Genomic DNA, 10862 nt, shown 5'->3' on the forward strand with positions numbered 1-10862 from the left:
TTTGGTCTCCACAACTCAGACGCCATTTTAACCCGGCGAACAATAATATTATTAGTACCATCGATCACTTGCTTCAGTAATCATTGGAGACAGTTTTCTAGCAAATGCTATAGTTCAGCTTTTTTGTATCTTATAAAATACAAGCAAGGAAACCATCGAATGAGTGGTACTGCAAGAGTACTCACTCGTGATGGTAGTGGCTGACGTTACGGCAGCGACAAAGTGGTAGTGGTAACTTGGATTAGCGGAGAACTCGTCGAGGCCAAATAGCTGGCAGCGATTTGAGTTGAAACCTTTCATTCTCGTCTTGCACTTTTAAAAGGCTAAATGGGAAATAACTTACTCCTGGGGAAATGATCTTCGAATCCATTTGATTGCATGGTGCGCTGTATTAGTCTATCGTAACTCCTAGCAGAACGGGAAATAGAAGCTATTTATTTAATTTAAAACTTATGAATAACATGATCCCAGCAATGTTTATTTCACACATGGCAACCAAGATGGTAAAGTGCCCCGAAACAGGAAAACTTTTAGATCTCTCGGCGAGCATAGCTGAGTGAAAGGGGAATTCCCATTCTGTGTTTACTAACTCGTCTTCGTCTATGGTGAAGAAAAATGACAAAACTCAAGGTTCGAGGAGAGAGAGAGAGAGAGAGAGGGTACCATGAAACGGTCAGCTGCTGCGACTGGTTGTCTGGTGTCGAGGGCCGTTGTTAGGGAGGGGACAGGGGAGGACTGTCCGAGTCGGCCCGCCCAGCGGACCAACCATGAACCATCCAGACCCAGTCTCAGTCCAGAGTGACTCCGACGGGTCCCTCTCAGCTCGCCACCTATTCCCTGTTCAGTGAGTTGTATTGCGTGGTGGTGGATTTGAGGCTTTCTCGCGAAGGGTGGTAGTGGGTCGTAGTAAGGTGGAGTGTGTAGGCGTTGCTTATGGTGCAATGCGAGATGTGGTGCTAAGTGCAACTTTTGTGATTTTTACGCTGGTGGTGGTGCTACATGTCAAACGTCAAGTTCAACTAGGCCTGAGGGGGGCTAGTTGGAATTTGTGGCACAGGAAATATATTATTTGGACAGTTTTGATGTTACACTTGTGAATAGTGAATGTTTACATGGAACACAGCTGTAAACACCAAATCAGGTGGTGATGTCGTAAATATGAGTTTGGGTGTTTATCTTTCATTATATTAGAAAAGGCCAATGATATCGGTTACTTTTTGTTCACTGTTAATTACGAATCGCGAAGTAGAGGAAAAAGGACAAACTGTGAGAGATGCTTGTTCCGTTTCGAAAGTAGAAACAAGATCGTTTTTGTGTGTTTTCGCAACTACCACCTCTTGCAGCTGAAAGCTCAATGTGAACTAATAGTAGAGTCAGTGTTCAATCTGTTGTTTTTGTTTTAAAAGTGTTTTTAATTGTTATAGTGAGTCGGGTTATATGAGGTCTCCATACGGTCCACTACCTATTAGAGTCTGTTGCAACGTAGTTCAACAGTCAAATGTGACCAACACATGAAAGATTCATAATATACGAGACAGTTTGGATATCATAAACTTAGGTCAACACTGAACGCAGGAATTCAGTTAAACCGAAGGAAAGCTAATATAGTTTCTCCAGAAAGTCTTTCTAGTGAGGAGACCACTTTCAGGAGGGATTTAATATCGGGAGGCTCCCAACCCACCTCCCGCTATCGCCGAGGGCGCCGCCCTAGGGGATTGCAGACGATCTTTTGGTAAGTGATCCCAAGATGGCCTCATTGTGCATGATAATACAGTAATTCTTCGTAAAACTATGCTATTAAAGAGGGAATGTAGTTAACAGTTGATTTGTAAGGATTTTCAAGGCTAAATCTGGTGTATTTAGACCCAAGGTTGCTACGAGGTGCCCGTTACGCTAAAGTTTACACGCCATTGATAAGATTATCATTACAGATTAATGACCTCATGCAAACCATGAATTTTTTCTCAGAATTCGAGAAAGGGTTTGTTCCAGTAATGAAACGAAGAGAATGGATCCACTGGAAAAGGCTTTGTTTGTGGTTTTTGAGGTGTAGTGAAAGCTGCCAGTGTATGTTACAGCTTAAAAAATCATGTTTGCAGACGAGGACTTACTATTCTCTAAGTTTTTTTATCTGATTGTTTTTGGAACTGCATTTTTAAGTATTTTCCCCGTAAATTTGTTCATAAGGACATTTTCAGTACTTTCCGTGAAATTTTGAAGTTAACCAAGTATCTCCGACCTGGATGGTCATTCAGTCATGTTAGTGTTCTCAAGCATAATTGGTATAATACTTTGCTCCGTTAAACATGGATGTTTAACGTCAGTCTTATAGCTAGGCCTATTCAAATATGTCAATTTTTGTCCTTTTTTCCTATTCAGGTAGTTTTATATATATATATATATATAATATATATATATATATATATTATATATATATATATATATATATATATAATATACATATATATGTATATTGTGTGATGTGTGTATATATAATTTCATTTTTTTATTTTAGAATATTCCCTGGTAAGTTTGCTTCTCGAAAATGTAATACTAAAAAAATGTATGAAAGGTTTATATATATATATATATGTATATATATATATATATATATATATATATATATATATATATATATATTTTTTTTTTTTTTTTGTCTTGGTTATCAACTATCAGTATTGATTGCCAATTACTGATTGGCGAAACACGCATATAATTCGGCAGAATCGTACCATCAGGATATGGGTTTTGATTCACTTCTAGTTGATGATTAAGGGCATGCGCTACACGAATCAGGCTTCACAAACATTAATTTGGTTTTTTAATTAACGGTGGAATGCAATTTACGTTCAGATATCATTCAAAAGTTTGTTCCTCATTCTGTCGGACGGCGTTTGAGGCGATGATGATTTTAACACTTTTGTAAAAATAGTACGTGAGCTTAGATAGTTTTTAACTGGTCTTGCAAGACATAGTCATATTACTAATGAGAGATGTTTGTAAATTTGGAGTAAATTGTGTGAAATCGATGAGTTGCGCAGCTTTGAATGTCAGAGTTACTGCGAGTATATTAACCTCCAGGAGCAGACGGAAATAGAATGTAGGTAATAAGATTTGATTAATTAGTCTTTTGATATTATAATTCTGGTTAGTTATGGCAACGTGAATTAACCGCTGACTTTGCTTATCCTCATGTTTAATTATTAAGACTAGCAAGCTAAATCACTGTTCTTGCTGTAGAATTGTGATATTGAGTATTTGACAAGTTATGTGGATGTCCTTTGCCTCGGTGAAAGCAGTTGTAAATATGTATGATTGAAAATGAAGAGTGAGGGCTCTTCGACGAAGACAGAACCGGGTAATGAAACCTAAGCAGTAAGCAGTAGTTTTCAATACGAGCGTTACGCTATGCAAGATTCAATACTGGCGTTCATTTTGGCTTTTATTTTTATATGTTGTAATTAGTTTTTTTTTAATGAATATCCACTGCAGAGTAGCTTGCAGTTGTTGGAATATTGGTTTATAAAAAAAAAGCTCTGTCCTTTGCAGTAAATGATTAGTTCTATAGTATATAATTTTGTTATCAAGTTTACTCATATTAGACACTTTGATTCTCAGTCAAGTATATTAACCAAACATTTTTCAGACTTTCTATGCATTTTTGGTTATAATTGTTGGATGTTTCTTCAGCCTCAGTGGATTCTAGGCAAGGTGGGAAGAGCGAAGAGCAAAACTATGTTAATTGCACGCACAAGAAGATTTAAAAAAATGCATAGGCCTGCCCCAAAAGATAAGTAGACGGACACCACAACATAAGTAACGGAACAATGCTTGATTGAAGAAGGTTAAAACAATGCATAGCCCTGAGCCACAAGATAAGTAGACGGACACCACAGCATAAATAGACGGAAAAATGCTTGATTCGTAAACTTGAATCGGTATCTGTCCCAGAACGCATTATAAAGCACAAAGGTGTCGCGAGGCATAGCATATTATAGGCGCGGCCAAGACCGTGATGATAGGAATGAATTCCAACCTTCCCTAACCCAAGGCCATGCCCTAACCTAACATAACATAAGGCTCCTGGTTCGTACTGGGCTTTGACTGATCCTGGAGGTGGGTGGATTAACGGATGGGGGACCGTGGATGGCCGTTTAGACCTCCCCATCTTGATGTGACCTAGAGCGCCATAAATCTTAAAGTGAAATATTGCTATTTATCTGAGCCTAACCTTGTACCCTGAGCCCTAGCTGACAATGGGGCCACCCTTGTCATTCCTTTAGCATTGCACGCAGCAGAAGGGATCCGGGTACTTTAGCATAAGAATGTATTCAGTTTTAATTGGTTGAAAACGGTATGTAATTACTACGTGACAGAAAAAAAAGAACATAATCCCTCGTCAGTGGTGCATCCGTTATGTGCAACACCTTATGGAACGGAACTTTAGGAATAAAAGGTAAACTTGATGAAGGTATTACTGTTGCTGTGTTATGAAAGTTATATAGTACAGTAGTATGTTGCATATTTTAAGAATGCCTAACGAAGTTCTCTAATAATGATCTTGCTGAAAACGGCATCTTATTTTCAAAATTACGCAGTGCGTTAGGTGCGTAGCCTACTTTTATTCGGATTAATAAATTTTTATATACAATTACTATCAGACTGGACAGTATTTGTTTTGTTTGTATGGTGTTTTTACGTTGCATGGAACCAGTGGTTATTCAGCAACGGGACCAACGGCTTAACGTGACTTCCGAACCACGTCGAGAGTGAACTTCTATCACCAGAAATTCACATCTCTCACTCCTCAATGGAATGGCCGAGAATCGAACCCGCGACCACCGAGGTGAGAAGCAAACACCAAACCAACCACGCCACTGAGGCGCTAGAGATTGGACAGTGTCACACGGGTATTCTTCTTGGCATCCCGTATAGTATTTTCTTCTTTCTAAACTGTTGAGTAAGGCTGTTACTCGAGAGCATTTTTTCAAGCTTGTAGCTGTCAAACCTTGCGCCTAATTGAAATGTTCGTCATCGTGTGACATTATTACTGAATATCGCTCATGACTTCAATTTTTCATCCATTTACATAGAAAACATAGGCTAAGTGGTGCAAGATTATTGGCAGCTGTAGGCCAAAAGATGTATAAAATGTTGTTACGATAGACTTTATTTATTCATTTTTTTCTGTACTGGTATTCACTGTGGCGCCAATAGTTTGTGAAGGTATTTCTAGGTGTTAACAATGGCTTTTTAAGAGCGTTTCTCGTGGTCCATTGGTTATGGAAGCGCAAATATCTGTGTTCTCCGAATTATGCTGTAATGTCATACATTTAGGTTGACACTAACTTATTTGCATATTAGTTTTTCTTGACCGAAGAATCAGAGTAGTGTACTTTAAAGGGAATACACGATATGCAAGTCTCTCTCTCTCTCTCTCTCTCTCTCTCTCTCTCTCTCTCTCTCTCTCTCTCTCTCTCTCTCTTGTGGTGAAAGACATCTGCTCATACTATCCGTCTTGGAGCCTTTCCCTGTTGACCCATATTCGTTGCCTTAGGCGGTTTTTTTTTTCTCCTGGAACAGCCTTAGGCTAGATTTCTACATCGTTAGTTTTCCAATAAGTGTTTCCTTGTACACTGCCTCCCTGCGAAGGTTAATAAGGCTAATTTTAAATACCTTGGCGAGGACAACAATGTTTTGCCGCCATGTTTGAAAACGGTAAAGAAATTAAAAGAAAAGTTTGCTTTTATTCACATGGAGGAGGTCCGTTTACGAACGGACGTATTTTTAAAATGAGACCGTTTTGGTGTAGTAGGCCTATGTTATCACGATGACCATGCTTAGTTCATTGAATGTTATAGGCCTATGTTATCACGATGGCCATGTATTGTTTATTGAATGGGTTTATAGGCCTATGTTATCCCGATTGCCGCTAAACACGGCGAAATAGCGTAGATGAATCACTGTTTCGCCGTGTTTAGTACTATAAAAAAAATAAAAAGAATGGCCTCTCGGGGATCAAATGTTCCCAAGTGAACTGGTGATTTCACGAATGCCCTGAAAATTTTCGGGAATTCCGTGAAATTCCCGTGTGTGTGTGCGTGTTTTATGGGTGTGGTTTGTAAGTTTGACTTACATGCTTATATTGATAACGCAGGAAATATTCCAAAGGCATCCAGTCGTTTCTTTTTAAACATTTCCTGGGACTCCAGCTGGTAATCCAACCACGTGCGTATTGTTATTTTTAAAGAGTATGTAGATAAGTACTGTAAATTTATATTGTCAGTCTTTGGGATTTCCACTTCACAAGAGTTTTTGCTTTGTTGTGTTTTCGTTTCAAGGACGTGATTACGTTCACAACAAGCGGTCTGTTGCTCCTTCCTGCTTAAGGGAAGGATCTGAGATTCCTCATCCGTCCTTACCCATCTGGGGCTGAAGATTCATGAGGGGTGCAGCATAATTCTCTTGTTTTTTATTTCTTTTTCTCATTTCACCAAGTGACGATGGTGCATCACCTTTTCTATTCAGGATATGCACAAAGAATGAGGTTGCGAGCCACAACTGGCAGTAGACTTTTTGTATTTCAGTTGCTGTTAGGCCTAAGCCTCTCTGGAATCATTGAGTCCTCATGTCTGTAGTGCAACAGCGCAGATCATTCCTCTGACAAGAAACGAGCAATGAATGAAGTAAGCGAAAAGACGAGAAACGCGACCATGAGTAACCGTGAGAGAGATCTAATCGGATAAAATGATTGAGTGTGGGACGAAAAATAAGCTGACGGATATACGCATCATACTCTCTACCGACAGAGCATAATTAGGCGTCCGCTCTCAACCGTATGACGGCTTCGTAGACAGGTATTCCATGCAGTGACGTTGTGCGGTATGCGTTGCTCATAGTATTTTTTTTTATATATATATATATATATATAGAGGACTCGTTCCAGGCGAGTCGCAACGTTTTAGTTATATTCAAACCCAATTGTGTCTCTTGCGATAAGTGGTTACTTTAATGCATTGTAGTTGGTCGACTGTGGTGAGTGCAGTCAAGGGGAAGAAAAAGCATGGGCCTAATTTTCTCATCCACATCCCTTCCTTCAACCAGCCGTCTTTAGGGAAGAAAGCGAAAAATGATGAAGATTAATATTATGGGCGAGCAGTTTTCTTTACTTTTCATTTACTTATTTTATTTATTTATTATATATATATATTTTTTTGCTGATGCTTTTGAATGATTTACGGCAGGTGGGAATAGTCTCTCCTCTCTCTCTCTCTCTCTCTCTCTCTCTCTCTCTCTCATAAACTCACACATACACACACAGGCATGCACACCACACACACACACACACACATTCCCTTATGGATAGATTTTCTTCAACAACCTTGTTTGTTTCCCATCCCTGTATTACCGAGCACACTGTGGCCTGTTACATAATTCTCACGAATACCTGTAACCAGTCGAATCTTGGAGGAAGAAGGGTAACCAGTAAGGACAAAGGCTCAAAAAAAAAATAATAATAATAAATAAAAAACGCGGAAGAGTCGAGAATGGCAATTCTTTGTCCACAATAATTGGGAAATTGATGTGCCAAAGTTCCGCTCGACTCCGCTGGACAATACACTTCATAACTTTTTTTTTTTTCTTCTGCTTTTACTGTTTGGGTTTTGTACTAGGAACTGATGGCGAACTCTGTTAATCTCGGTACAGGATGAACTTGAAGGCAGATGACTTCCACAGCATCTTTCTTAATTATTTATTTCTGTTTGTAATGTAACCAATTTTTCTTTGGCTTTTAAACACTTTTATTTATTTATTTATTTATTTATTTATTTATTTATTTATTTATTTATTTATTTATTTATTTATTTTTAAGAGTTAGACTTAAGCTAATTTTAAGTATTAGAATTACTGCATTACTCTCATGCTTGGCATTTTGCAATATCTTTAGTGCAAATGAAGTTTTAAGTAGCAGTGTTTGCCAGTGTTTCAAGAAAATCTATACTTATAATCATATAATCAGTTTGAGGTTTTTAAATTATATCGACTAGTTATCATTATACTCAATGGAAATTAAGCACAATTTCTCCTTGGATGAATCAGTAACCATGAAGAGATGAAACTTGAAAAGTAGAGGTAGTCAGAAGTACTACGCCAGCTCTGCCTTTAATTATCGCCAGAGACAACATTATTATTATTATTATTATTACTGTTGTTATTATTATTATTATTATTATTATTATTATTATTATTATTATTATTATTAAAAATAATGGCAGAATTCACAAAATTGATTTTATACAATATTCTTTCAATTCTCCTTATGATTTGTCTTTCTGGCACACTGGTATTATAAAGCAGCTGTCCAATATTCATCGTGCTGTGGGTCGTCAACGGAATTTCGGGCTGGTGTTATCAAAGGCAAACTGGTTATCAGGGACAGGCTGGAGTCGTCAACAGGTATAAGGTATACAGGTGTGTTTCGTAGGTCGGGAACAGGCCGTAGTCGTCAGGGGGGGGTCTATCCAGTATTCCTTGTTTTTTCTTCTTTTCTGGTTTTCTAAAGGCGTCTACATGTTTCGGCCACCTCGTTCGGCCATCTTCGGGACGGGATCGCCGAAGATGGCCAAATGAGGTGGCCGAAACATGTAGACGGCCTGAAAACCATATAAGAAGAAAAAACAAGGAATACTGGATAAACCCCCCCTGACGACTACGGCCTGTTCCCGACCTACGAAACACACCTGTATACCTGTTGACGACTCCAGGCTGTCCCTGATAACCAGTTTGCCTTTGATAACACCAGCCCGAAATTCCGTTGACGACCTACAGCACGATGAATATTGGACAGCTGCTTTATAATACCAGTGTGCCAGAAAGACAAATCATAAGGAGAATTGAAAGAATATTGTATAAAATCAATTTTGTGAATTCTGCCATTATTTTTAATAAAACTTGTTTTAAAGAAGGCCTGTTTCCAGCATACATATTATTATTATTATTATTATTATTATTATTATTATTATTATTATTATTATTAATTATTATTATATTCAGAAGAAGAACTTCATAAGGAACAAGCCCACAGGGGTCATTGACTTGAAATTCAAGCTTTCAGATAGGAAGAAGGAAGATGAAGTAAATGAAAATACAAGAAGAGGAACGATTCTACCTCTTTCAGATAAGCCATATATAACAGGAATTTGAAAACCATAAAGGCACTCGAGTATAGTACTATAGTAGAATCACATCAACCGTGCATTTGATGTCTACGCCAGTCCCTTACGACTCTCCTGATTGGCTGTTAATAAACCAATCACAGGACTGGAAACTCTCAGTCTTTCGAGAGAGTTCACATGGGTAGGATGTATGTTCCATCTATCCTGAGGGATATGTCTTTCTAAAGCATTCCTTAGGAGAGGTGGAACACACATCCTATCTATATAGACTCGAGAGAGAGACTGAGAGTTTCCAGCCCTGTCAGTGGCTTATCAACAGTCAATCAGGAGCGTCGTAAGAGACTGGCCTAGACTCCAAATGCACGGCTGATGTGAATCTACTATAGCTATGTCCATAGAAACGTGGAAATGGTTTTTTAGTGATTCTACAGCATCTGTGACCACTGGCGAGATAACCAGAAAGCAAACGGTCGCCACAGGTTATGGCCAGAGGAGAGCTTTTTGGTTCACTGTTATTGTAAACCAGTTATTGGGAGAGATTTGAGAGTTAAGAGGAAAAATAAACCGGCTTTGGAATGCATTTCTCATCCGAGGGGCCTCGCCTTAATTAGGTAACTGTTCTTATTTTGAGGTTTTGGGAGTGGTAGCGTAAGTAGAGAGATGGTGTGAGGTCTAGGGAGGGAAATTTACTTTTATTTATGAAAGTGAAGTTTTGCCCTGAAAGTAGTTCTGAAGCAAGTTTGTGACATATAGACTATGCGAAGCTTTTCAGCTCTTCTTTATGTGCGGGGTAATAAGAGTAACACCTCCCCCTCCGTTCGCAGAAGGTGCACGCCACCCTTTGTGAGGTATTATTATTATTATTATTATTATTATTATTATTAAGTAGATGGAACCTGTTCATATGGAACAAGCCTACAGGTGCCATTGACTTGAAATTCAAGCCTCCTGAGAATATGATGTTCATTAGGAAGAAGCAAGAGGAAATAAAGGGAAATGCAGAAAGAAGAGATAAGTTATTAAAAAATAAATAGATAAAAACGTATTCAAATGCAAGGAGACTATACTCTTGTTTTTTTCATCTGTCCATCCGCCTGTGGTGTTTTTGTTTGGTAACACTGCGTCCCGGGGTTTAGATAGTTACGCTATGTGTAAGTTTTAGGTAAATAAAAGAATATCTGGGTGTACATTTGCAACTGAAAAGTGTTTTAATAATTTACTGTATGCGAATTACACCGTTAATATTCGAAATAGGATATTATTATAATAGTTGAATGTAAGCTGAATGTAACTATCTAAAGCCCGGACGCAGTGTTACCATACAAAAACACCACAGGCGGACGGACAGATGAAAAAAAAAAAACAGAGTACTATAGTGTTAGGGTAATGCATGGCATTTTCGCTTGAACTTTTGAAGATCCAACTGCAAGACATTTGAGTTGGGATAAGTGCATACCTGACCTCAAGTGTTTTTTAACCTCTCCTCAAATTGGCATCATGTTTTTGTTTTTTTTTTTTTTTTCAAGCAGCCGTCGATTTAAATCTCGCCACTCGTTATTCAGAACTCGATCGAGAGAAGCCAGATGAATGCGGTCCCAACTCGGTTACACGAGATAAATCCACTGTGTATCCAGATTCATTCTGCTTGCAAGGGACAGCTGACTCCATTGTCGTTAAGTGCTTGTG

At 38.5% G+C, this 10862-nt stretch overlaps 1 protein-coding gene across 5 annotated transcripts in view; it reads left to right on the forward strand.

Moving 5' to 3' along the window:
• Positions 1–705: 705 nt before the first annotated feature.
• The window catches only part of LOC135206154 (uncharacterized), a 235153-nt gene continuing 224996 nt past the window's right edge, over positions 706–10862 (forward strand). For 3 of the 5 annotated variants that reach the window (XM_064237422.1, XM_064237426.1, XM_064237427.1), the window contains exons 1-2: positions 706–844; positions 1425–1732. The gene's annotated coding sequence lies outside the window, so the exon portion shown is untranslated. Of the gene's footprint in view, positions 912–1424; positions 1733–10862 lie in introns of all 5 variants that reach the window. The other 2 variants (XM_064237423.1, XM_064237424.1) reach the window with 2 other exon arrangements.

Source organism: Macrobrachium nipponense, chromosome 29, assembly GCF_015104395.2.
Source record: "Macrobrachium nipponense isolate FS-2020 chromosome 29, ASM1510439v2, whole genome shotgun sequence".
NCBI classification, from domain to species: Eukaryota; Metazoa; Arthropoda; class Malacostraca; order Decapoda; family Palaemonidae; genus Macrobrachium; species Macrobrachium nipponense.